The 26064-nt window shown below is 36.3% G+C and overlaps 1 protein-coding gene across 1 annotated transcript in view; it reads right to left on the reverse strand.

Annotated features, from left to right (window-relative positions):
- The window catches only part of ARHGAP42 (Rho GTPase activating protein 42), a 146280-nt gene that overhangs the window by 119561 nt on the left and 655 nt on the right, over positions 1–26064 (reverse strand). The gene's annotated exons all lie outside the window — the stretch shown is intronic.

A 26064-nucleotide genomic window follows, 5' to 3' on the forward strand; every position in this document is an offset into this window, starting at 1 on the left:
TCATACTAAAACTCCCCAGAACCATAATTGTTGAAGCAAATAATGATATACAGTCAATGTCCAAAGACAATGTTAGTAAAATTCTATCACTCTTTTCACTATTTCTCTTACCCCGACTCACTTCATCTGTATATGTGGAAACCTAACCTTATGCACAGAAAAACACAGAGGAGGATTTTAGTTTAGTATGCAAAAAGCTGTAAAGTCTATATGACTCATTTGTCTTTGCAGTTATACATGCATGAAAGAATTAAAAAGTAACTAAAAGTTTATGTCCTATAACCATCAATGTGGAGGACACCATACACTATGTACTGCACAGCTGCTACTTTTAAGTTAAAGCACATACATCATAGCTCTTTGCCTTATTAACTGGTGTTGTTTTATTTTGCTTAAAAATGTCCACATTCTTGTTTCATTTCTCATTGCTACAAAACCTTTTTCTCAATATTTTAGTTTATAAGACTGTTCAACAGTACTGCTGCATTAGATTAGAAAACAAAGTGGACTGGCTATGCAGGGAATTACCAGGGTCTATATCTTCCAGTCATCAAACCATATTAACAGAATCGATGGAACAATAAAGCCTTTACAGTTCTAATCACACAGTAAAAAGAACAGAAAATTCTCCTTTGGTACCAATTTTTGAGTATTTTCCACAAATATGGCTAGAAGTTTCAGAAAGGATGTTTTTAATTTTTCTTTTGAAATTATTAAGATTGGCTGTAGGGTTCAACTTAAAACTATTTCTAGTATATTATGGGGTTTGTTCTAAATTACACTCAAACAAAACATTTATACACAATGCCAGTTTTGCAGATATGCTTATTTTGATTCAGAAAGCTTTAAAGACAAGATACAGAGTAAGGATTCCAATATTTTCAATCCTGGAATATTCCCATATTCTTCTCTGTTAGAGAAGAATATATCTTTGAAAACAAGCACATTTGCTTGCTTCTTCACTTTTCCACACTTTTCCAATGTATTTCTTGTGTTCATGATTAAACTATTCCATAGTTCTGTATCAGGAAGTTCTCAACACTTTAGCTTAACCTTTTCACTACTTAGTGAAGCACATGAAACATACCTAAGATTATATCTCTTATAACATACACAAAGTAATCACAGGCTTAATGATTTACCTGACATTCAAGATGCTTACTTCAGTTGAAAGCTGCATACTATTCTTTAACTAAACACTATTGCCTTTCAGTACATTTTGCTACATTTTCCAGAGATGCAGTTAGCTGGTCTCCATCTATATATACCAAAAGAATCTGGAATCATAGTGGCAAATCAGATGTTGTAGCTGAGCCACATGAATTCTTTGTTCATGTAGTACTCACCATACACTACTTCTCAGACTACACAAGTATTAATAGTGATGCTCATGAGAGCATTGTGCAACATCTGAAGTTGGTGGTACTCAAGGCTGCTCCAAAGATCTCAGTTATAAGTGTACAGTATCTTTCAGGTGTCTATAGTACTAATATAGATAGCATACCAAGGTGTTCAATTTAAGGACATGTAGCATGTGGAACTGCTCAGACAATATTAAACACTGCATACATACACGTTTTCCTCCCTTTTTCAACCACAGCTATCATTTTACTTTACCTTAATCACAGTTTTCTACCACTCCATTATCCATCTTATGTTCCTAGACTTCCTTGCCAGCAATTTTTTATTTGACCCTCAACATACTTTATCTTGCTCCTGCTGGGGGTTTTAAATGCTCTTTTATGATCTTCCACATTCTTACTGCACCCCATGGATGTTTATTTTCCACAATAGTGTCAGCCTCTTCCAGGGAGCTGGGCCCGCTGCCCAATCTTGCCCCCCAGCCCCTTTCATTGAAACACAGTTTATATGACTTGCTGCATCATTTCTCACTCCTCTTGGTACATCCCAGAAATGACAAGCAGCAAGCAGGAGGAGAAGCACCACAAAAAAGGGACAGGGAAACTAAGAGCAGATGCCTCCAGAGGCTGAAAAAGCAGAGAATGACTTCCTGTCTGGCAACCAAGGATTTGCCAGAAAAAACATGGGAATTCCCAGATTTCTAGTGCAATGTAAGGTACTGGTTTATCAGACAGTCTTTTAGTAGCATTTTAAAATACAGTTTTCTCTGTTTAGTAGTAATTTTACAACGCATCCAGAGTTTGGTTTGGTTTGTTTTTTTTTAATCAATGTGTCTACTTACACACCGTGAAATGCAAAGCAATATATAAAAATATAATTTCACAGTGTGATTAAAATCCTGTGCTGTAACACATTTGTAAGGAGCCAAAGTTCTGACTATTTGAGAAGACTAATTCTACCAGTTCTGTGCTGCACACCTGCACATGTAGAATGAGATGCAATTTCCCCACTATGACCCCTACCCAAACACCTATCCAGGGGATAAATAGAGGGTTAATTGGGTCTGGTGGGAACAGGGAGCTATAAAGAAACTGCTTCTAGGAAAACCAAGAATTAAACACTACAGCAGTTATGCAGATCTTTAGCTGCAACATTTTTTGCAATACATCTTGAAATCTTTTAATGTGCTATGATTTTTACATTAACTAAATTACCCTATTCTGCAAAGAGAGCTGCTTGAAGGAGAATTGGTCACATTGGCCTCTGCTGGATGGCGGGGGAGGGATGAAAGGAATGAAAGCAGTTATCAAGGCATTTGTAAGTAGTGAGCTCTTGGAACAACATTAGAGTTGAGGGTCATGGGAAACAGAAGCTTTGCTCACCCTTCTTCCTGGCAGAGTTTTCTGCACTTGGGCAACAAAGTAAAATGTTTTGTAAGAACAGAAGGAGGAGGAGAGGGAAAAAAATTAAAATGTGTATATTTAGCTCATTAAAAAAATACTACTATTTCACTTTAAAGGAAATGAAACACTTTCTATATGAAATTCTTTCAGGCTCTTAAAGCTCAGGAATACATCACTTGATTACATTCCTTTGATCAGACAACTAATATCAAAGTCACATGTACTTCAATATTGCACATACGAGGGTTGTGTGGGATGTTTTTTTTTCATAACACAGACACACACACAAAGAGATGTAAATAATATTTGTTTAGAAAGTCAAATATGCACTTCCAGATGTAGAGAACAGAAATGAGATCTCAAATCAAGCAGGGTTTTGTCATGTGAAGTTAAAGAGCACTAAATGTCTTTACCAAATTTGGCCTAAAGGAGTTTATTGCAATCAGCTAAGCTACCATAGAGCCACTTCAATGCATAGTTACCTCTCACTAGTTAAGGAGAATGACTACCAAACACATCAGTTTTACATAGCAAATTAGCTTAATATGCCAGTTAAAACCTCTTCTACCTTCAAAGCATGAAAGGAATTCACAAATTTCAGAGATGAGAGGCATGAAAGCACCTAAAAGCCTTGAAGATACATTTTTGAGGGTTTAAATTCAGTCAGTTGCATTATTCTAAGCTCAAAAATCCAAAATGCCTACATGTTAATAACAGGAGGTAATGTGGGGGTGAGCAGCCAAAAGAAATGTGCTTCACTGAATAATGAAATGAAGTGCTACAAATGTGTTTTACCAGGAGAGATCCTGTTTGTACAGCTCAGGTATCAGTCAAGAGAGGGCAAGAAGTAAACCCTATAAAAAGCAATGATTATACAAATTTTCTATTCACAGAAATATTTCAAAGAACAAGCTCCCTGTATTTTGAAGAAAAGAGAGAAATAGCCCTCACATTCCCTTCTTTTGACTCTTTCACGTAATTAACTTCTCAGGAAAAAATAAGGAATTTTAATGATATTCTCTTCTGCTGAAATGTGCCAGTTTTTCTTAATTCAATTAACTTACAAGAAGGACTTGTGGAAGCCAGGCTTCCACATATTTCACTGTTTTTTTCCAACTTTTGATCCTCTTGAATTTTGTTCTGTTTTCCTATCATGAAAAGATTTAGGAATATATGACAACATCCTCTTGTTATCTTCCTGGCAGGGAGATATCCTTTAATTAATAATCTTGCCATCCATTAGTACTAGTAGTGTTTATATTACAGCATGTGTAATGAGTTCTGAACTAATGATTATCACTCACAAATGAGACTTTACCATTCAGAGAGATAAATAATAACTAGGTTGTTTTATTACTCTATTTCTTGAAATCGGGGGAAGGGAAAAAAACAGAAATATCATTAGTATTTCCATAAATCCATGAAAGATCTGCATTTAAAAATTATGTACAGATTTTACCTTACTCCTTGACACCATCCCAGAGTAGCAGGGAAGGGTACAGGAAAATGAGGCAAAGGTAAATAAAGGTACAAATACCTTATTTAAAGAAATTTACTCAATCTGAAAAAGAGAATTCAGGAGCTAAGAAAGGTCTACAAAAAGCACAAGCAATGCAGAAAGGGTGGTTGTCTCTTCCAAAGTGAAAACAAACAGCCATCTAACATAGCAAGAAGCAAACTCGAAACAAAGAAAGAAGATGGGTTTTCATAAAATGTGTAGTTAATCTATGTACTTCCCTGCCACCGGATGCTGTGGATGTTAAAAATTTATGTGGGTTCAAGAAAGAACTGGACAAGTTCACAGAAGTAAAATCCACTGAGAGCTATTAAAGACATAACCCCTTGCTCAGGAAATCTTCAAGCCCCAAACCACCAAAGGCAACAGAAGAATCACTACATTCTGCTTACTCTTATTCTCTACCTAGGCAGCCAGTGCTGTGCATGAGAGAAAAACTTCACCCATAGCACTGTCTCATCTAGAGACCAGATAAGCCTCAGGTTCATTCTTAGGCTCTTTGGAGGAAGTTTTGCAATAGCTTGAATGACTCAATACACCGCTAGCTGATCACCACCATCTGCTAGTAGATTCACTCCCATGGATGAGACAATACAATATTATCCATAAGCATTTTTTAGCCACCTCTCTAAGGTCACCTATTTCAGGAGATAATAACAAAAGAGGAGGAGCAGAGTTTAATTGTGCAAAATTAAGGATCATGAAGCTGTTCTCTTTTGCTATTTCAACCATGGGAGATGTTCTCCAGAGGATGAATTATGATGGGCAGGTGATGGTTGTATCACCTTTAACTTCTCTAGAGTCAGAGGAAGTGGAGCACTATGGTATTAGTCAAGGCTGTGACTGCCAGCAAGCACTTTTTTGTGCTATGAGGTATGTGAAGTACAACATTCAACAGTAAAAATAACTGCATTAATAAATAAATAAATAGCTGACAAAATTTGATTTGGGCTACCAAGCCCAAACGGCTCAAGAGTGATTACACAGCTTTACTCCTTTCACATTCTTGTGCTTGCACTCTTCTTTCAAAACTTTTCTAACTTAATTCTTAGGGTGAGGGTGGTCACTATTTGGACAGAGTTCAGTACAGTTCTCCTTCTACTATGCTTACAGCATAACATCCATGTTCTGTAATAAACACAGAATTATACCAGTGCCAAGCCAAGTTCAGAAAGACAGTAGAAGAAGGGTATTTCTATACCATTCTATACCATTACCCACCATTACCCTATTGACAGATGGAGATGTGGAGAGCAAGAGTGCGAAAAGTCACACTCTAAAGTGGTGATTAGGCAGAGGCAGACCTTGTGTGAACCTGCTACATGCCCTTTATTCCAGATGCCATTTCTTCAGACCAGGAGATGCTAACCAAAGCTGGAAAGAATGCAGCTCCTCACACTTCCCTGTCACCACAAGAGCTCCAACTTTTTTCTTCCAAAGGGGCATAATTTTAAAGGAAAAAAAATGTTGAAAGGAGAGAAAACCCTAATTTCATTAAAAGAACAACAGAAAACAAAATGAAACATAAAATGGCAACACAACTGTGTCTTGATCTATTTGCTGCAGGTCTGTAGTTACTTAAGATGCAGCAGTTGGTTCTCCCTATCTGTCTCAAGTCAGACTCCTGGAAAATGAAGAACACACCACACATAAACAAGCTGAACAGTCACTTGCTAAACTGCAGTTCAAGCATGTTTAAAAGAACAAAAGACAACTGAACAAAAACAGGACAGAACAATTAAGGTTTGCACAATTAAACTCAAATGTTTCTTAATTGGATCAGTCTACATTTGACGAATCTAGGGTTTGCATATTAAACGTTTCCATTAGCTTTCAGGTGCTATAAAATTTCCCTTTCACAAAATGATGTTAGTTACCACTTACTAAGATTAATTCCCACCAAGATTTCAATATAAACTCATCACAGCTCAATCTCAAGAATCAATATTTGAGGGAATATTGAAGAGACAGAAAATAGAGAGCTTCTTTTCTTGCATATAAATTATAGAGGAAGCCTTGATAGGTTTTATCAAAGAGAAATGTGAAAATTTCCTTCTGAGAAGATACTAATTAATACTGGAAGAGCTGATAGCAATGGTTTTGGAAGATTTCCATCCACCTTGTTTCCATGCACAGTGGGAAAGTCACTAATTTGTCAATAATTCATTGGGAGGATGAAGAAAAAACCAGAAATATTCTGAGCCTGAACCAGCAAAATTTGGTGTTTAAACCTGGCACTGAATTTGTACCCAAAGACTGACTGCAGAATATCCCTGATATCATAAATCATCATTTTCTCTCCAGCATGCTATAAGAAGTTGCACTTTGACCACAAGCTTCACATGGTTCAAAGTTTGTTGGCTGGATGGATTTCCATTCCATCACACCCTCTTCTCCCAGTTCTCAATGAAAAATGGATTAAAGCAGTTGTAGATTCCATTTCAAAAGCCCATCAGTACTTAACATATTGGCTTCTCCATTTAACACAAGGGAGAACCCTTCCATGAAATTACCCTTTTCATAAAACATGGGAAATTTTAGCAAGATTAAAACCAAACAAGTTTAGTAAGTAGATGCAATTCTGAAATCATCAATTCTTTTTAAAACAGAACTGGAATTATCTGTAGGAAAAAAGTTTCAGTTACTCTAGGCAACATTCATTGTTAACAAGAAACAACATGAACCAAAGTGACAGAGCACAAACATGGCAGTCTAAATTTTAAATGGAGCTTTCCAAGTGCAGTATTTTTTCTTTTTTTTTTTTTTCATAAGTAAGTAAAATGCTTAATTGCAATGGATGGTCCTTTCAGAGCTCAAAGTGTATTGACTGTGAGTAAATATGAATCAATGAACAGCCTATGACAGTTTAATTATTCAAGAGACTGCAAGAGTTGCTAAGCAAAACACTTTCTTCCCAAAACATCCACGTTAGCTTCTTTGGCATAAGCAAACAGAGCAAATGCAAATATTGGCTGGAAGAGGAAAAGAACATAGCACTAAGTAGGTTCTTTATTTTTATTACTTTAAATTCTTTTATTTAAAACTATAGCATACAATAAACAGAAGTTTTTATAGGTATCTTTGGGTCTAAACTGCAGGGCAATACATAGTTTCTCCAAAGGAGTCATTCTCTTTTGTTGTCTCTGAATTAAGGACCTTCAATCTACCCACTGTCAAGACAGACCATAATCATAGAATCATAGAATGGTTTGGGTTGGAATTCTTAAAGATCATCTAGTTCCAACCCCCCTGCCATGGTCAGGGACACGACTCCTGCTGGCTGCTGTAACAGAGCACCTATTAAGAACTGTGATGCTCTGGCTCCCTAAATATCCAGCATCTCATAACATCTCTTACCAACCCAATTATTCAAAGACAGGCTCACTGTAGCCTTTTACCAGCACCCTTCAACACAAAAAAAAAATACTCCTAGGATCCACTCTGCACAGACAAGAACTCAGAACACTAATATAATCAGTGTAAGCTGGTTATGTTTATTATTAGCAGCCAAAGAGCTCATAAGTTTAACTTTAATACCAGTCCCTGAAGCTAAATATAGAAATTAATTTTGTGGGTTCTGCTATTTTCATAGTGACTGGATGAGAAAATAAAAAAAAAAGATGACTGTGGAATATTAATTGTAAACTGGGAAAAGATGGTGCTCAAAATTAGTGTGGGAACCATAAACAATATGCAGGAGAAAACTAATATGAAGATTGACATAAATATCCTGAGCATTGTTTTCCTATTGGTTTTGGAGACCAGTTAAGAAAAATAAGAAAAAGAGCAGTAACTAATTCAAACAGAAGCTGTGACTGACAGTGCCAATTTCTCAGTAATGACACTCAAGTTGCTTTTATTTTCTTCCTCCTATTTTTAATGAGAAAAATGAAAATTCTCTTCCCTCAAAGAAAGACAAAACCCAATAATATTCCTCAGAAGCTCTGCCTTAGCAGCAAAATTTAGTAGTTTTCAGCTTAAGAAATCTTGAACTGAATTTTCCAATGGTTCAGAGGCTAGGCAGCTGCTAACTTTCCTAGTTGGTATATAGCTTCCCACAATGCACCTAACAAAGTGAATTTAAAAAATTTAAAATTCATTATTTTATGCATCTGAATGAAAAACACAACATGCTACTGGGTGTAAATATCAGATTCTTTTTGTTTTGTTTTGTTTTGTTTCTCTCCACGGAAATAATCAAAGAAGAATGTCTTGAGAGAGTTTTTTGCTTCTTAAGATGTTCAGGTTGAAGCTTTCGTAACTGCGACTGTATGTGTAATTTATTATTGAAAGAAATAATAAACAAGAGTATATTTACAGCAATAGTCTAAAATAATATAGTTACTTGAGTACTTCCTTATCTCTATCATCTGCATGACTGCAACAGGGCCTGGTGGAATACTTCTGCAGCATTCAGATATATAAAAAATTCACCACAACTGTGAATTGTAAATAGGAAGATCCCTCAGAAAACACAGAAAAATACCCCAAAATCACTTCTCCCTTCGCGTTATCCTTTCAAATATTTCCAGACAGCAATCAAGGCACTCTCAAGTTCTATTAAGCTACAGGCAAAAAAAAAAAAAAAAAAAAAGAAAAAAAAATGTTTTGTTTATGGATTGTTTCTGTAGGGAGAGTGTAAAAGAAGAAAAAGAGAAAGAATCCAAAAGCAAAGGGCCTGGGAACCAGTTTTTAGGGTTGTTTCAATATAAACTTTTGATCAACAATACATAACAAGAGAAAGGTGGCTGTCTAGAGCTCTCACACATTCATGAAAAGATGGCTGACAACAGCTCCAATATTATTACATATAACTTCCCTAATGCATTTTCTAAAATTGAGTTAGTCTTGTTTCTACTAATCAACAAAAAACACCCAAACAAATCAAGCAAAAAACCAACAAACAAACCAACCAAACAAAAAAAGCAAACACAATATCAGAACCAGTCAAATGACTGACATGGACATAACTCACTTGGACTGAAAAAAAACTACCTAGAGGTACTTGCACAACAGTCTTTTCAGTGAAGAGATAAATATTTCTGGAAAAAAAAAACAAAAACAACAAAATCCCCAACATTCCAGTGAGAATAAGACCTTTTAGCTCTTGTTCCTCCATACTCCTGGAAATGGGATTAGCAACCTACATAATCCTTGTACTATTTTATAATCCAAACAAATTTTTTCCTTTAAGGATCAAGGTTGGACAATAGCAGAGGTGTAGGGAGGGTAGGAGAAAATTCTTCTCCTAAAGCTTCAGTTCTGCTAAGTAACAAACTCAGCAAAGTGCATATCCCAGCTGAGCCAGAGTATTCATCTTGAAAGAAACTCAAGAGAATGTGGGCTTTAAGCCAGTAAAACAGTCAATCATCTGGAATCTCACAAGGTAGAGATCCCAAACTGGTTTCACAACTGCCAGTGCACAAGCAGTAAACACTGGACTCGGCTGCAACTTGCAATGGAGTCAAACTTGAGTAGATTTTTCTTTGTTATCACTACTGACATTTCTCTTTCCTTCCTAATAATTCCTTTCTGGATCCCTAAGGAGCCTTACTATTTCTCAGAGCCATCAAAAATCTGGAGATTAGATTGGAAAATGGATATTAAAGCTAAGTAACATATTTTGCTGCAGATACAGATGTTCATAATCAGCTTTCATGCTCTCCTTTCTTGAAAAGCAGCAGAAGGATGTCACTATCTTAAATATCAGGGAGGTAAGAGGAAGCAGGAAAATTAAATTTAGGAAACACATACTAATGCACATGGAAAGAAAAGATAATTTCAATTGCATCCAGATAGTGATGGGATTTACATCAGCTTTAATACTCAGGAAAGATCTTGGAATTGCTGTAGACAGTTCTTTTACAATGTCAGCTCCAACAGTCAAAAAAAAATTAATGCTTCCTGGAGAAAAAAAAAGCACAAAGAAGAACGCATCATTATTTGATGCATTATTAACCCCTTAAAAATTACATGAAGTCTCTTGCAATCTATGTCAGTTCCTTATGCAGTTACCATGAAGAAGGCACAAAGAAGGTTTACAAATTACAATAGAGAGACAGATTGGGTTATTTAAAAGCTGACAATAACTGGACTAGAACTTTTCATAGTTCCTGGGGAACAAAACCTGCAAGGAAGAAGAAAGAAAATCCCAAACAGACCCACATGAACAGGGCCAACAATGCACAGAGATCACCATTATTTTTTCTCATGCAACAAAAATTGCCATTATCTGAGAAACTAAGCAAGTAGCAGGCAGAGAACAAAGGAAGAACTTTTGCCCCTGAAGTGCACATTAAATTGTGAAATTTCCTGCTCTTTGTCACAGACTGTGACACTTGGATTCAAACCCAGGTTAAATAAAGCTGTTTCTGAAAAGGGGTTATTTGTAGAAATTTGGGGGAACTTTAGCAGGTGACTACCTCAATTTAGAGCATCTCCTCATATAGAAGCTTGAGTTTTAGAAGCCAGGGTAATTTTGGATGGTTCACTCACCGGTCAGTTTGATTCTGGAGGTCTGAAAGCACAGTGCACTGCTCTGCTCAAACCTCACAGGTGCTGACACATCTCCAAAGTAAAATAGCTTCACAAAATCCCAGACTTCACAAAATCGTGGGATTTAATTACTGACTACACTTATTTGTTCTATGGAAAAAAAATCAGGCTTTGTAGAACTAGAAAAGCTGTTATATCTTATCACTTTCAGGTTTTTTGTTTGTTCATTTAAAAAAAAAAAAAAGAAAAAAACCCAAAAGACATAGCTGACATCCTCTTAGAACCAAAACCTAGATTTTTTTGGAGAGACAAAATTCCACAGTAGCTCTGGATCTCTCTCTCAAACAGTAAAAACACCATAAATCTCTCTTCCTATATTTCTGAGAGGCACAAATGTAATACCAGACTTCATATTCAAAGACTCAACAACTTTTAAAGAAATTTACCACAACATTATGGCAGTATTTCTTTTGGAAGTACGACATACAGCAGTTTATTGCTATCTTGAGTTATGCAGTTAAGTTCTACTGCACTAGTAAGTAGTATTACTCGAATAATCTCTTTAGCTTAAGAAAAAAAAGATGGACTCCTTTCAAGCTATTTAATTTTAAAAGCACTAATCATCCACTTTAAGATCCCCCTCTTTTGCTAAAAAAAAAAAGCTTTCTTCAGAAGCATCCAAATTAAAAAAAAAATCAAACAACTTTTTTAAAATGGTATTTAAAGCATTTATAGATAATGTTTCAAACTAAAGCCAGATATAGAGCCTGCAATGGAAGTGAAATTCTCCATAATACCTAACTGCCACTTCAATTACTTAACACCTGCATATGTAACATAGAAATCAGGGCATACAAAATTAGTATTTATACAGACACATATGGGGAGAACTTAAAGAAGATAGATTTCTCAATATCACAGGCTGTGTTTTACTGTGGGACAACTGGGACAAGAAGAAAATGAGAACTGGGCATTCAACTGCTCTTGTCTGCTAAGAATCCAGATGTGGGATTTAATACTAAGAAACTCCAACTCTCAGTAGTGCAGAACCTCATAGTCCTTGTACCTATCCACTGCACTCAGCCCCTCCCACATGCCCCATATCAAATAGATATTTGAATTACTCATTATGCTTAAAATGAAAACAGAAATCCCAACAAGCCACTAAAATATAACCTCCCAATCCACCACTGTTTGCTATGAAGAGTTAACACTGATGTTTTGTATTTCATTCCATTTGTGCAAAAATATATATATTATTAAGTGCAATTTTAATTTACAAAAGGACTGGATAAGTGTTTGTCAAAATATAATGAAATTCCTCTGCATTAAAAGTTCAAGAAAGCATTGCAAGATTGATGCTTAATCCACTACACAGTATTCAGAACTTCATAATAGCTGCTCCAGACAAGTGACAAAATTAGGCATGAAAATTACTTTTCATTGTAAAATAGTCTTAGAATCTCTGGGTGTTTTCAAAAATGTAGCTTCTCACAGAAGACAAATCAAAGAGGCTCTGAGTGCCAATGACAAAAGGAATTGTACAAGTATCACACATATTTTGCTGTCAATTGATTTGGAAACTGTCAAGGCTGGTGGAAAAAAGAAATTACTTGTCATGCTAGTTTTGTGAATTTAAGATGATTACCACTCCCAGTGAGATTTGAGATATGTTACATTAGGACACAACAGCAAAAGACCTGAATCAACAAAACAAAGAATGACATCATTGCTGGGCTCCAGCAATACAAACAAAGTAAGAATAATCACATTTTTAACCTGTATTTCAACTTCACAGAGAAGACACTAAGCAGAAAATACAGTATTAAGTACAGTTATCAATACTGTACAAGAACATAAAAATTGTTAAGTTCTTCAGTTTGTATGGAAGTGAGGGCATCCTGTAGATTTTGTGGGCTACATTTATAGAGATTGAATTACCTCTTGGAAAGAGACAGGAGTACAAGAGAAAAAAACCAGAGAAACTTTACTTGTCAGAAAACTTGTCTTTTTACATTTCCCAATGAAACATGAACTAAGAAATGCCAACAAATTACTTAAACATGGCATTATTGTTTTCATCCTCAATCTTGAAATCTATGGTTAAACGAAAGGTGGTAAGACTTAGATGAACATCAGTTCCCACCACCTCCACAGGAAAAGGAGTTCTGTTATACTGGCTAAGGGGCACATAATGGCATCTTCAGCAAGCTAAGCAACAAAAGTTACAGTTTAAAGTGCAAATTCAAAAATCCTGCATCAGTGTATCAGGAAATCTCTCAGCATACAAAAAAGATTTAGTTATGTAAACAGGAAATGTACTGCTGTGCTTACACCCCCTTCATAAAATGAAATATTTTGGATTTCTCATTTGACCTTAAGCTCCCAAACAGCATGAAGACACAGCAGCTCTAAGCTGGAAAAAGCCAACCATACTGACTGTATTCGTGAGAAAAATTAATTAAGGCTATTGTCTTATAGCTCTGCCTACAAGAAGTTACTTGGAAACATATTTCTGGGGTTTTAATTTGCATCTCTATTTTCAAATTAATCCACTCATGTTAACAGATGACAAAACTGTATGTATAAATTACTCTGAAAATTTTAAGATGCTAAGAATTTTAATTTGGAGTGCTTCAGACAATCTACAACTGACCAAGTTAACAAAGCTAAACTCACAGTCCCAATTGCCCAACATTAAGGATCATTCAAAAACATTACTTTTGCTATCTTTACATACCTGTGGCAATCTGAATTGAACGGATTTATTTATTGTCTGTATATATGGAAATAAAGGCAGTATTACCACCTTGAAGGGTTTGGTTTTGTTTCAATGCATATTTGCCCGTGTTTCATAACAGGGTTTTTCTTCTTTTCAACTGGTTACTTTTCTGTGTGAAGATTTTCCCTCTTTTGCTGAGGCAAGAAGGAACCAATGCTATCAACAGGTTCACCTACAAGGGAGCAGGTGGTTCAGGACTTAATACTTTAAGTTTAACACATATAACTGAATGAGACTGCATTTCAAATAAAAAGAAATAATGCAAACAATTTAAGAGTTTCCAGCAATGAAGAGTCCGTCACAGTCTTAATAAAATACCTTACTAACTTTATATTTGCACGTTTCTAATGCTACTTTGCTTCTAATGTACAGCTTCTGCCAACACTTGGATCTTCATGTGCTTTGGTCTGTTAAAGAAACTTTTCCATAAAGATTCTTTTCTGTGATACAAATAAATCTTTAGGTTTGTCTTTGGATTAACATATGCAAAAAACATATGCTTTACAGTTTTGTGGTATCCAAGCATCTTGAGCATTATCATGTGCTCTTCATATGCTCTAAGTGTCTTTCTTGACCCTTCAGCATTTTTCAGCATTCTCCTGAAAACAAGGAGCAGGACTGAACTCAGCACCATAAACACAACAAAAACAGTCAATATCCATAAAATCCTTCAACTTTTACTTGCAGAGATCATACATTTCTGGCATCTGCCAGGCCACAAGTTGATGATCAGTTTGTTAAATATACTCAATCTTCCTCCTCCACCACCTGCTTTTCATACTTGGTGTTAACAGGCCCATAGGCATGCCACATGTGCTATTTCTTGACTTGTTGAAAATGTCCCTAACCAGATTATGTGAGGACAAAAGAGCGTGACATTTGTTGTGATTCTAATAATTTTATGTTCAACTCTCAAAAAAGAAAAACAAATTTTCCAACAAAGAAGCCTCACTGCACTTTCTAAAAACAAAAAGCTGCAGCAAAAGAAATCCCTCTAAAAAACAGAGCAAAGCATTGGCAGTTGTCAAGGATAAACTATATCAAGAAGCACCTCTTTGCTGTTTCAGTTGTGCTAAATTACATCAATGAACTTATGAAATTAAAGTAACATATCCTAATACCTACTCTGTATAATACAGCTGTTAGTAATTCCTAGACAGAGATTCATGACCAAAAAAACATTTCTTCAGGCATTTGTGATGCTCACAAAACTGCTCTCCTTTCTCTTAGTTTTACTACCAGGCTTGGACAGTAAGATGCTGAAACTGGGGGGAGGGAGAAGGAAATGAAAAATTAATACTAGTCATGTTACAGACATTCCAGCAAAAGTATATGCACACATAGTTATTCAAAACTGAGTATTTCCTAAGTTTATTTTACCCCACGTACTTTGTTGTGGCTTAAACCAACTCCTGTTTAGCCCAATCTGTTACTAACAAAAGGTGGCAATTCTTTTCCTCAGGTCTGTTTTTAACTATTGGACCTGTGCCTGCTCTCCACTATCTTAGTCCTCAAAGCCCATGTCAGATGGAGAACCTCTCATAAAATACTGTGAAATGCCAGTCCCCAATTCCTGAAGGTGCTGACTGACAACAATTAATAACTCTTATGTGAATAAGACAAGATTCACAAAAGCATCTCTGGGTAAATAGAGCAAACTGAAGTCTTTATTACAAGCTAACTATAATTTTTACTAAGGAACCATTAGATCTTTTTTTCTTTGTCTATGCTAAAACAAACTCTTCATATAAATTTATACTCTTTATAGAAGCAAGTCAGTACACCTCCATTAGAAGGCAGAATATTTGAAAATACACCAGGAATCAAAGCTTGTATTTTTACACATACACATTGTCTATAGCTATGGCAGTCTCTCAAATGCTCTCACAATTTCTGCCTTTTCCAAGAATAAGGGATTTTTTACTCTCCTACAGTAAATCCCAAGTCTTAATTATTTCAAAGCTTCCCAGAAGGCAAACTCCACAGATCTCTACCTTCTCTCTACATAGGCTAACTAGTATTTCTCAAGAGGGACAAAGAAGCTTTTTTTTTTTTTTTCAAGTATCAGTATACAGCTTATTTTAATGGCAATGGTAGTGCTAGACATGAAAAGGTTCAAGAGGGGAACAATGTTTTTACTAGATAACCTCAGGTTTCAAGTAATCTTCAAAGCAGCCAGTTCTACCTTCATGCTTCCTGCAACTTGTAAGTCACTTTTAGCCTCAGAGGGAATGTGTCACCTCTCTACAATATTAATGGCTTAAAATAACAGTTTATACAAACAGTACATCCCCAGAAAGTGGAGTTTGTGGGCTCTCCTTCCTCTCCTACTCATTGTTTGTATGAGAAAGGTTAAAGGCAAATAAGGTAGGTCACACAAGAGTGAGTAGATGCAAAGCAGAGGCATAAAAGTAAAATGTACACTTTCTGATTGGCACAGCCACAATGTTCCTGAGGCCTTCACTGCACTGTTAATCTAGGAAGGCTTTCGAACACCAACACTGACTTCCACAGCATTGTAAATCTGTCTGGTTTTCATTTAAATATGACCTGTACTTCTACAACCACAGCTTTTGAGAATTAATCTGTACATTTACACTGACATTTGGCCACCTCTTGAAATGAATCAAAATAATATAAGCAGGAAAAAAAGTGAAAATTCAGCCTCTTAGCCCTTCTTGTGTACTTACACAATTAGCAAAGGCCTTAACTGACTCAAAAAGAAAATGTCCTTACTATGAAACCCAAGCCTATATATTGCTCGTTTCACCAAGAATTCATGCTTTTTGCATAGCAGTGAGACACAGGGAATAAGAATTATGACTATTTTTATATTTAGTAATTTTGTAGAAGTAATCAGGCTTTGGCAGAAAGCAGGACAAGGTCACCATAAAAAAATTGTCCTTAATAAAAAAGTAAAAAGGTCAGCTGAGTGCCTACCATAAAAGATTTATAATAAAAGAGTTACAAACCTTGGCAGCTTTTAAATAATTCATTTCTCTGTTCTTTCCATTTTCTGAATTCACTTCCCCCCTTCAAGAACAAAAACACAACTCTCAGACTCATCAAATGCCTGCATGGCAGCTGCTTGATGGGAGAGGAACCAAAAAGTGTCTCTACCAAAGACAGAAGAACTAGAAATACTTGGAGAAGAGCTGCTTTACATGGAAAAGGTTTGGCAGCAGGAGAGGAGGGCTGCAGAGGCGCCTTACTTGAGAAGACATCAGGAGCTGACCCCATGTGGGACACAGACAGCTACAGCTTGAAGTCAGACTCATTGCTGCCAAATGCTGAGCCCATTACAAAAACTGGTGGTGCCTCTATGATAACATATTTAAGAAAGGGTAAAAAAATCCCACTGTCTACCCCCATTCTCCATCTCACTGCTCCACTGAGAAGGAGGAGGGAGGAGAGTCAGGAATGAAAGTTGAGCCTTGGATAAAAGGAGGATGGAGAGAAGATATCTTTAGTTTTGTTTTTACTCCTTATTATCCTGGTGTGTTAATGGGTAATCAGTTGAGTTAATTTCCTCACATCTAGTCGGTTTTGCCTGTAAGACTGCAACAGTAACTGGAGTGATTTCCCTGTCTTCAACTCAACTTCAAAGCTTTTCATGGTATTTTCAATCCCTGTCCCACTGAGGAGGGGCAGTGAGAGTGGATGGATGGCCAGAAGTCACACCTCTTTAGTTCCTAAAAAATAAGATTATTACAGAAGACAAGAGAAATATGACGTAGCTGTCACTGGAAATCTGTATGTTAACTTTGGCTGTAGTGTAACGTACAATTAAGCTGCTGCTGCCAACAAACAATAATTTATTGTCCTGTCCTTAGTCTTCTCCCTACCCACCAACTTCCACAGTCACTTCCATTCCCAGGTCACAAGGTGCTCTGCCAGGATGAGCACTTCCACAGCTGCATAATGAACCAAACCAGGAAATGAAGACACATCCAAAACTATTCAGCAAAGAGCAGTTGGTTTAGCTCCCTGATCCAGTACAGCACACAGCTGAGCAAATAGCAATGCTAATACTGCTTATGGGACTAAAAAGGGTGGAAGCAAGGTGTGAGAGTGGGAAAACAGGAAGGGGAAGACTGTAGAGGTTTTTCTGTTTGTTTGTTTAACAGCAGAGCTGGCTTCAAGTAATACAGCAAAATGCAGCTTCAGACTGATGCTTTCCAGTAATCTTTGTACACCCTCTGGGACAACTATCACACAGCTCAACCGCTCTTTACACGAGGGTAGAAACAGAGGGGCTAAAATAGGAGGTACTAGAACTCAAACTTACTGCACAACTCGTGTGACATTCAGTAGACATCACCTAAAACCACAGTTCTGAAGTAGCACGGGAAAGAAGTAAATTCACACCCCAATTCACCTGATACACTGATAGCCTTCCTTCCTACATGGGTTTCTTTAGTAAGGGACTGGCCTGGAGGGTGGTAAGTTTCATTAATAGGTAACTTAACAAGAATCTGTCTAACAAAATAACCATATGCTTGTTTAAAATTAAACAAAAGAAGAAAATAAAGAAAGGAGACTGTAACGAGAATTCAACCTTTCACAAACCTGAATTTAGATGTGACTTTAAACTGAGAAACTGAGAAGGTACAACATGTGCTACCTTGAATTTGCATATTCCAGTCTCCAGTCCATACTCCAGATTCCAGTCTGGTGCTGTGCCACTCAGGCAGGCAAAGCCTACACCCTCTCACCAGATACCAGGTACTTTCAGCCTCATTCAGGAGATTTTCACAAACACATTATTACTTAGAAAACTATACTACTGTGAAGTCAAAGATAAAACAAAATCGAATTTAGAAAGTAAGGCCAAACAGCTTTTAACCTATAAAAGCCAGAAGAGAACACAGAGTGAAGAAGGTTAATGTGCAGTAAAAAACAGAAACATGCAGCCTAATGATTAAAGCATGATACAAATTAAAATTAATAGTAAACCTCAGTTTTCAGCAATGCTACCAGTGTGAAAACAGAAGGAAAAATCTGTATGAACTAGTGCATTAAAAATTCAGAATTGTCACACTGTCACACAAATAAGAAAGAGCTCCATGAACTCAGAGGTTGGGACTGGTACAGTGTAAAAGTAAAACACTGAAGCACATGAAAAGACAACACTTAGTACCCAAGATTTCAACACCAAGAATCAAGGGGTCTAGTCTTATAATAAATATATGCTCATATTTAAGAAACAAGGAAAATGAATCAACATGAATATTCCATTAGGTTGACCTTAAAATCAAGCAATTATTTAGAACATTCAAGGAAAGAACAATTAAAAGCTTACAAGTTGATAGAAAATAGGGTAAAAGGAAATGCAGATTTATCAAAAGCAAACTGCACACAAGGATGAAGACTTGATTTGTTCTTTAAAAAAAAAAAAAACAAAACCACAAAACCACAATAGATTAATCAACTTGTCACCAGTAAAGCACATGATACCAAGCTACAATGGCAGCTTAATATTTAAGGTGGAGCAGATGAGTACTTACATAGAAGCTATATTGATGAGAAGAAACTAGAAAACAGTTTTGCTGCAAATACCCAAAAAGAGAAAAGTCATTGATATTACTCAGAGACTGATGTTGAGACCAGTCTGACTTAACATTTCCACCCTGACTTTGGGAGATCCTGGCTGCTACCACAGAACAGAGAGGTATTACATACACAGAACACTGGACTGGACTCTTATGTATGAAAAAGAGGGAGAGATGCTAAAGGGTGGGGAGGAGGGGAAAAAAAAAAAAGGAGGGGGAGAGGAAGAAAAAAAAAAAAGAGAGACAAAATCATTTTGTGGTGTGCAGTGTCCTCACCTACAGGAAAACAAAAGAAGAAAGATTTTGCTATAGCACAAAAGGCGAAGAATAACTAAAAGAAAAGGCTTATTTGTTCTTGTAATTCTACAGGATCAAATCACATTGATTCTTCTTATAGTTTTTTTTTTTATTATTTTTCATGTTTGAAATTTGATTCCAAGGCTCTTTACAGAAAAAAACAGTCCAATTGGTGATACCTACTTTCATTTAGGTACCATGTTTCACTGAACAGAAGAGTACCTTTGCAAACAGTCAATACAATGCACATCTTGCAGGCAAACTTTTTTTTTTTTTAATCAAGTTGCAAAATATGAAGTAATGTCAATAGTAAAACCAAATATATGATGCAGGCGTTGCAGCACTTTGTATCCTGCTTTGAATATTAAGCTAAAATAAGATAAGACTTCTGAAGACACACTGAATTTCCATACTATTTTCCCATGCCTGAATTATGCTAAGCAAAGTATCAGCACAACATGTTGCTTAAGCTTTTGGTGTCCTGTGAAACACACATTTGCATAATTCAGGATAGGGAAGTGATTTAAGTTGGTAACTTCCAACTCATCCAGAAAACTATATTGTAACACAGCCCAGACCTCATAACATGCTGTGAAATATATTATCTTTCTAATGACAGTTAATTGCACTTTACAGAGTGCCAATGGGAGGTTAGATTACTGCCCAACAGTATTTCAGTCTCATATTAATATGGAAGAAGGTCAAGTTGGTTATTTACCTCACTGCTACTGCTTATAAGATTGTGACTTTTTCACCTTTTATTATACACTTGAGGAATCTGTAGCACCACATAGTCAAAACAAGACCATAAATATTGATTTGATTTAATGATTGATGTTCTCACAGAATGGGATCAGCAAAGATCAGACCTGTGAACATTATTATATTACTTCTGTGTCCCCTACTTTTACTTCTCATCTTCTGAACATTTTAAAAGTTTAGAAAAGACCTACTGAAATGACCAAGAAAAAAAGACCTACTGAAATGACCAAGAAATCAGAGAAGCTCCTAGGAGAGAGGATGAGAACAGCTTGTTCAGTCTAGCAAAAGGATATGATTATCTCCCAAGCAAATCCAAGTAAACAACAGTGCAGAAATGTTGAGGAAAGGAGTATGAACATAAACAAGTTTGAGTTTCCAGATAGAATTTATTTTTAATTGGTTACTCAACTCTCGAAATAACAAGGTTCTAGAATAGCCTTTTAGAAGAAATAGTAAAGACAAAAATTGTTTTCAAAATGAAGTTTGATGAATAGGGACTACATAACCCACCACTACCAAGAGATGGGATATAACAAAAGAAATCCATGATACTTTTAAATACTGAGTTTTCCTATATTCCAACTTTTGTATAACTAGTTTTGAAACCATGGGGGGAAAAAAAAGGCAATAAATAGCACTGGTTTACATGTCATTCAGTAGAAAGAAGGACCATATTGTCCTCAGAGAGGATGAATATGAAGTTTTTATTATTACAGGAAACTGCAAGTTGCTGTAGCACGTCTGCCTATGTAAACCCAAGAGATCTATACAAGTTCAGTGACCACAGCATCATATTTTCCATTGTATTAAAGACAATATTCATGAAGCAGCTGGTCTCTTATTAAAAGAATTCATTTATCTTATTCATAGCAAATGCAGCATGTGGTAGACAACAAGACATCTTTCCAATTAAGAAGAAAATTACATATGACCTTTTCATAAATCAGTTTAAAAGTCTGAAAATCTATTGGTTGAAAATGAAACACTTGATGGATAGAAAATATGTCTACTACCTATTAATATTTATGTTCTCCATCCATATTTGGCTTAAGATCATATGATACAGACTGCAGCTACTTTAAACAGTAGAGCAAGCAATTAAGCTCCTCCTCTGGAACAGAACCAGCTTGTCATTGGTCCTGTCACATAAAAGGCTGAGCACTGTTGGAACTGGTTTTGAAAATTATCCATAGATAACTCAGACATCAGCAGAAGTTAAGCAGCATACAAAAGTATGAATGCCTAGCAGGATTAACAGAAAAGCAAGGGAGAAGGTACCTCAAAATATTAATGCCAGTTACTAGAGTTTCAACTTCCTTTTAGACGGAAATTTAATTATTTTTTTTTTCAACTGGTAGAGCTCTATTCTGTATTTAGAAACCAAGTGATGTAAACTGTTGTAATCCCCTGCCTCTCACCCAACCCTAACACTAAAAGCAGGTTACGTATTTTTTTATTACACAACTAAAACAATTAAAAGCCATGAATTTTCAAAGGCAATACAAGTTATTTCTGAAATTTTCACTAGGAAGCTGTAGTTTCAGCAATCTATGTTTGCTATCACAGCACCACATAAGGAATATAAAGAATATGGGGCTTTTATTTGGAGTCTGAATTAGTAAAAGAGAATGATAGCTACCAAACTTCAGTGGTTATTATTCAATGAACTCAGTCCTGCTGCAGTTAAAATCTGGAAAAGAAATTGTAAAGATATAATCTCATGAAAAATGTGAGGCTGAGATACCTGGGAAAATGCATCTTTGTGGAAAGATACAAAGGGGGGGAATTATATGAAAAATAATTCCCAAGAGAGATAACAAGATCATAGCTTTTTATGTGGTAACTTTGTCCTTTTTTTTTTTCCCCCCCCCCCTCTCTTTTTTTTTATTCAAACAGCTAACCTCCCAAATTTCCACATATAGCCAGGTTCATTGCTGTATTTTTATAATTAGGCTTATGAGAAAACTGTATATCAAATCAGCTCCAAGGCAGGCTTTCTGTGGGAAATTTCTGGAAAAATCAGGTAAAAAATACCCCTCACATACCCATGCAGAAGATGGTATTTCCATGTTATGTCTGTTTCTCCATGTGTTAAGTAGTAAATTTAGGAATTACTAATTCCTAAAGTTATCTGTTAAATCTTATTTATATTAAACTATAGCTCTGCATTAATTTGCATAATATTAAGACACTTTTTAAAAGGTAAAGCTTTACTTAAAACAGCTGCAAATGCACTGAACTTTCAACTATTTAAAGCAAAACTAGTAGTAGTTCTCATCTCTGAATAAGAACTTGTTGCTTAAATAGGACTTAAGATGAAGAGAGGTCTCAAAAAAATATCAGTAGGAAAAACTGAGGGCTTCTGCATAGCAATAAGCCATGAGATCATCTGTAGAAGATGAATGTTCCTTTTTTGGATTGTTTAATGCAATATGCATTAACTTTGACAGGACAGGAGACCTATTATGAAAATTAAACCATGAAAGTATTTCTAAAATGACACTTCTTATATAAACTGTAGTGCAATGCCCTAGACTAGGATGCTCTTCCACAAGGCAACTATAAAGAAATTAGAAAGTACACTTCTTGTAAAAAGTACAGGGAAAATAGGCGATATTTTAACTGAAAACAAGCTGGAATCAATAAGAAGGAAAATATTCAACTCTGCTTGAGGAGTCCAGCTACAGCTGGACCTCCTCCATGAAGCATTTAATCATAAGCACTTTAAATATGCATCTGAAAGGTCTATTAAATTAAATGCCTGAAAAGAATATGAAATCATCATTTAATGAATAATCAAGAAGATTAGTTGTACTAGGAGAAAAAGATGGAATGATTTTTTTTTTCCAAATTTGTAAGTTAACAAACAAGAAACCCTCCCCCCAGGTGTAAAGAAAACTAGATGATCCAATTGTGTTAAATCTCTGTTGAAACGGAACTTTTTAATGTAACAGGAAAATCCATTATATGCCTAATGAAGCCTTTCAAGAGAGAGCAATGTATTTAGTACCTCAGTTAATTAGAAAATGTCTCAACGCAAATATTAACTGCAGGACAAGACTGAGAGGCACAAAAACCATGCAAATGTATTGAGAACACATGACTACACTGGACCATATAATCCATGCTCTTCTAGGTACTCAGAGAGTCTCATGTATTTAGAAAGATAAGGAAACAGTAAAAAAAAACAGTAGGAAAATGCTGTTGAGGATTTGATATCAACCCTGGCTTTATCAGCTCTCACTGCATCCACAACAGTCAACTGCTGCCTCACAGAGCACAGCATCAAAGCTCTACATACTACTTTGGAAAGCAGCATTCTTCAGCATGAACAGAGCAAAACCACATTAAACTAAATTCTGACCTTATCTTGGGACCAGTCCAAGAATTAAAATGTGAAACATTTGCATACTACATTAAGTGTATTTGTTCTACCTTCAATTTGTGTAGAATCTTTTGTCAGGTGTTTATAAACACTGCATTTTTAGTGGATTCTTCACAAATTACATGTTGTAACTTTTGTAAAACAGAAGTTTAATTCCATCTGAAAAACCATGCACATACTGTAGTATCATATAATTTAGGCAACTTGAAAAGATTACACTATTTTCTAACTGTTTTAAGTCAGCCACACTGTCTCTTCACATGGCCAGAAATTACATGTTCCAAAATTCATTTCCACTGAAGCTCTGCATCACAGTCTAGATTTTTTTCCCCCAACAGAAGTCATTCTTCAAAAGATATGTAAATGAAAAATCCTAGATGACTTAAAGAGATAAAACATGGTAAATAGTGCTTGTTGTTCTCCAGGGCTTACAGGTTATTAAATATTCAAAGACTGGATCACAAGAGTTCATCACTGAAATCAACAACTTCCTACACTGATGAGATTTTCAAGGAAAATTAAAAAAAAAAAAAAAATTTAAAAAGCCTTGCACAAGCATTTTACACACCACAGATTTCAAAGCTGAGCAGGACTAGCTAGCATGATTTAATGAGTCAAAACCTCTCCACTCTAGGAAACCTAGCATAGTGCTACTTGCCATATCAGGTACACTTTGCAGCATCTACACCAGTCTGTACAATATAAACCCAGGGTTTTGTTGAGAAAAATCCAGACATTATCCCAGTTGAACTAACACAGGGAATGAGGCAGTATTTGGTGGAAGGCATGGTCATGAAACTAAAGGTTTTGAAATGAACAAATATTTCTTACTACACCAGGGCAGATCTTTCCCAAGGCTACTAGGCACTACAGAGCAACAAATTTAAAAGCTGCACATGGTATACAATAAACATTGTGTAAAACACAGTCACATTTGAACTAAAAAGTTTTACAAATCAGGAGAACCTACATCTCAAGTAGTCATCACTTGAGAGAAATTTTGCTTCTTCCTGAAGAGGGAGAGTGTTGCTAACTATGTAGATACAGGGTCTAAATCTAACAAGGACTCATAGTGGGATTTCTGACTTCAGAATCAAGATTTACATTGCTTCTCAAGAACAATATACCTTCTACAGCAGTCTGTCTTAGAAAGCTTAGGAAGAAAGTTGCATTTGTTCATATTTGATCTGGAACAAAAAGCAGTCAATTTCCAGGGCAAGCCCAGGTCAAAGGAAATACCCTATGGTACTTGGTAACCTAATATGGTCCTAACCTGTCTTTACTATTTGCATACACCATCTTACAGGACCACAGTTGTTTTTATTAAACTTTTACTTAGTAAAACAAGCTCAAATTTCCTGGTTTATGGACCAAGCTAAAAAAAAACAAAACAAAACAACATTTAGACACAAACATTTTCTGTGTAGTCTATTATCTCCCATTTGGTGGGCACAGATACAAGAATGTATGTACAAAGACACATTTTTGTATTCATAAAGTCACATAAGATGCTAGATTTGTATCCACCTACTCACTAAAACAGAGATGTGTCTGGAAATACATGCACTTTTAAGATCTCAAAAAGACAGTAGCTGCTTTATGTCAATGCAATGTTGTAAATAAACTATACACAGTCAATGCATGAACAATTAACATTCAATCATACTGTAGGCCAAACAAATCTTCACATTTTGACCTCCTATCCCAGGTTAAACTTTTAGACTCCAGATTTTAGACTCCATGTTACCAGCAAGTAGGTTTCTTATGAGCTATGGACCTCACAGTTACACACACCTGTTCCCTGTCCACATAAAAGTAGTACTGACACCCTCCACCCTACAAAAAGTAGCATACTGTGTCAAGGTGACAGATATTTTTAAGTATTAAAGTGATTCTTTCCCTTGAATTTCTCACTTGAAGCACTAGAAGCTGGAAGTGACCTCTGCTCTACCTTAAGTAAAGCTCTGCACAAAGGGTAAGAGAGATCCAAAGTGACTTAATGACAAGAAGTAGGTGGCAAAGACAGCAGAGGAGGTCAAGCTGAGGTAGCTTTCACTTTATGCTCTTCAAAGCCCAAGGGACGTTTTCACACCCCGAGAAGCTGTCAGTCCTCAACCCACGGAGCTTTAAAAGCATAAAACTGTTCATCCTTATCTCTGCTTTTGTAGTCTTCCAAAATACATAAAAGTTAATCTACAAGATGAAGATCGGGGGAAGGCAGAGGTGGCTGAAGGGGGGAAATAAAACTTTCTTCATACAAATTCACTTCACCGTCTTCCTTTTGCCCACCCATTTATTACCGACATCTCCATTATCTAGGGATGCCTAATTAGTAGCCAACGTCCGAGAAACAGACCACGGGCAGCACGACACTCCCGGTCTGTACAGCGACTTTACACCAGGACTTCCAGACCCCGAGGCCGAAGCCGGGCTCCTCCCCCATCCCCAGGCGGCGGGACCCCGAGCCCGGCCCGTTCCTCCCGCCCGCAGCGGCGCCCCCGCCGAACCCG

The sequence above is a fragment of the Calypte anna genome, chromosome 1 (genome assembly GCF_003957555.1).
Source record: "Calypte anna isolate BGI_N300 chromosome 1, bCalAnn1_v1.p, whole genome shotgun sequence".
Lineage (NCBI taxonomy): Eukaryota > Metazoa > Chordata > Aves > Apodiformes > Trochilidae > Calypte > Calypte anna.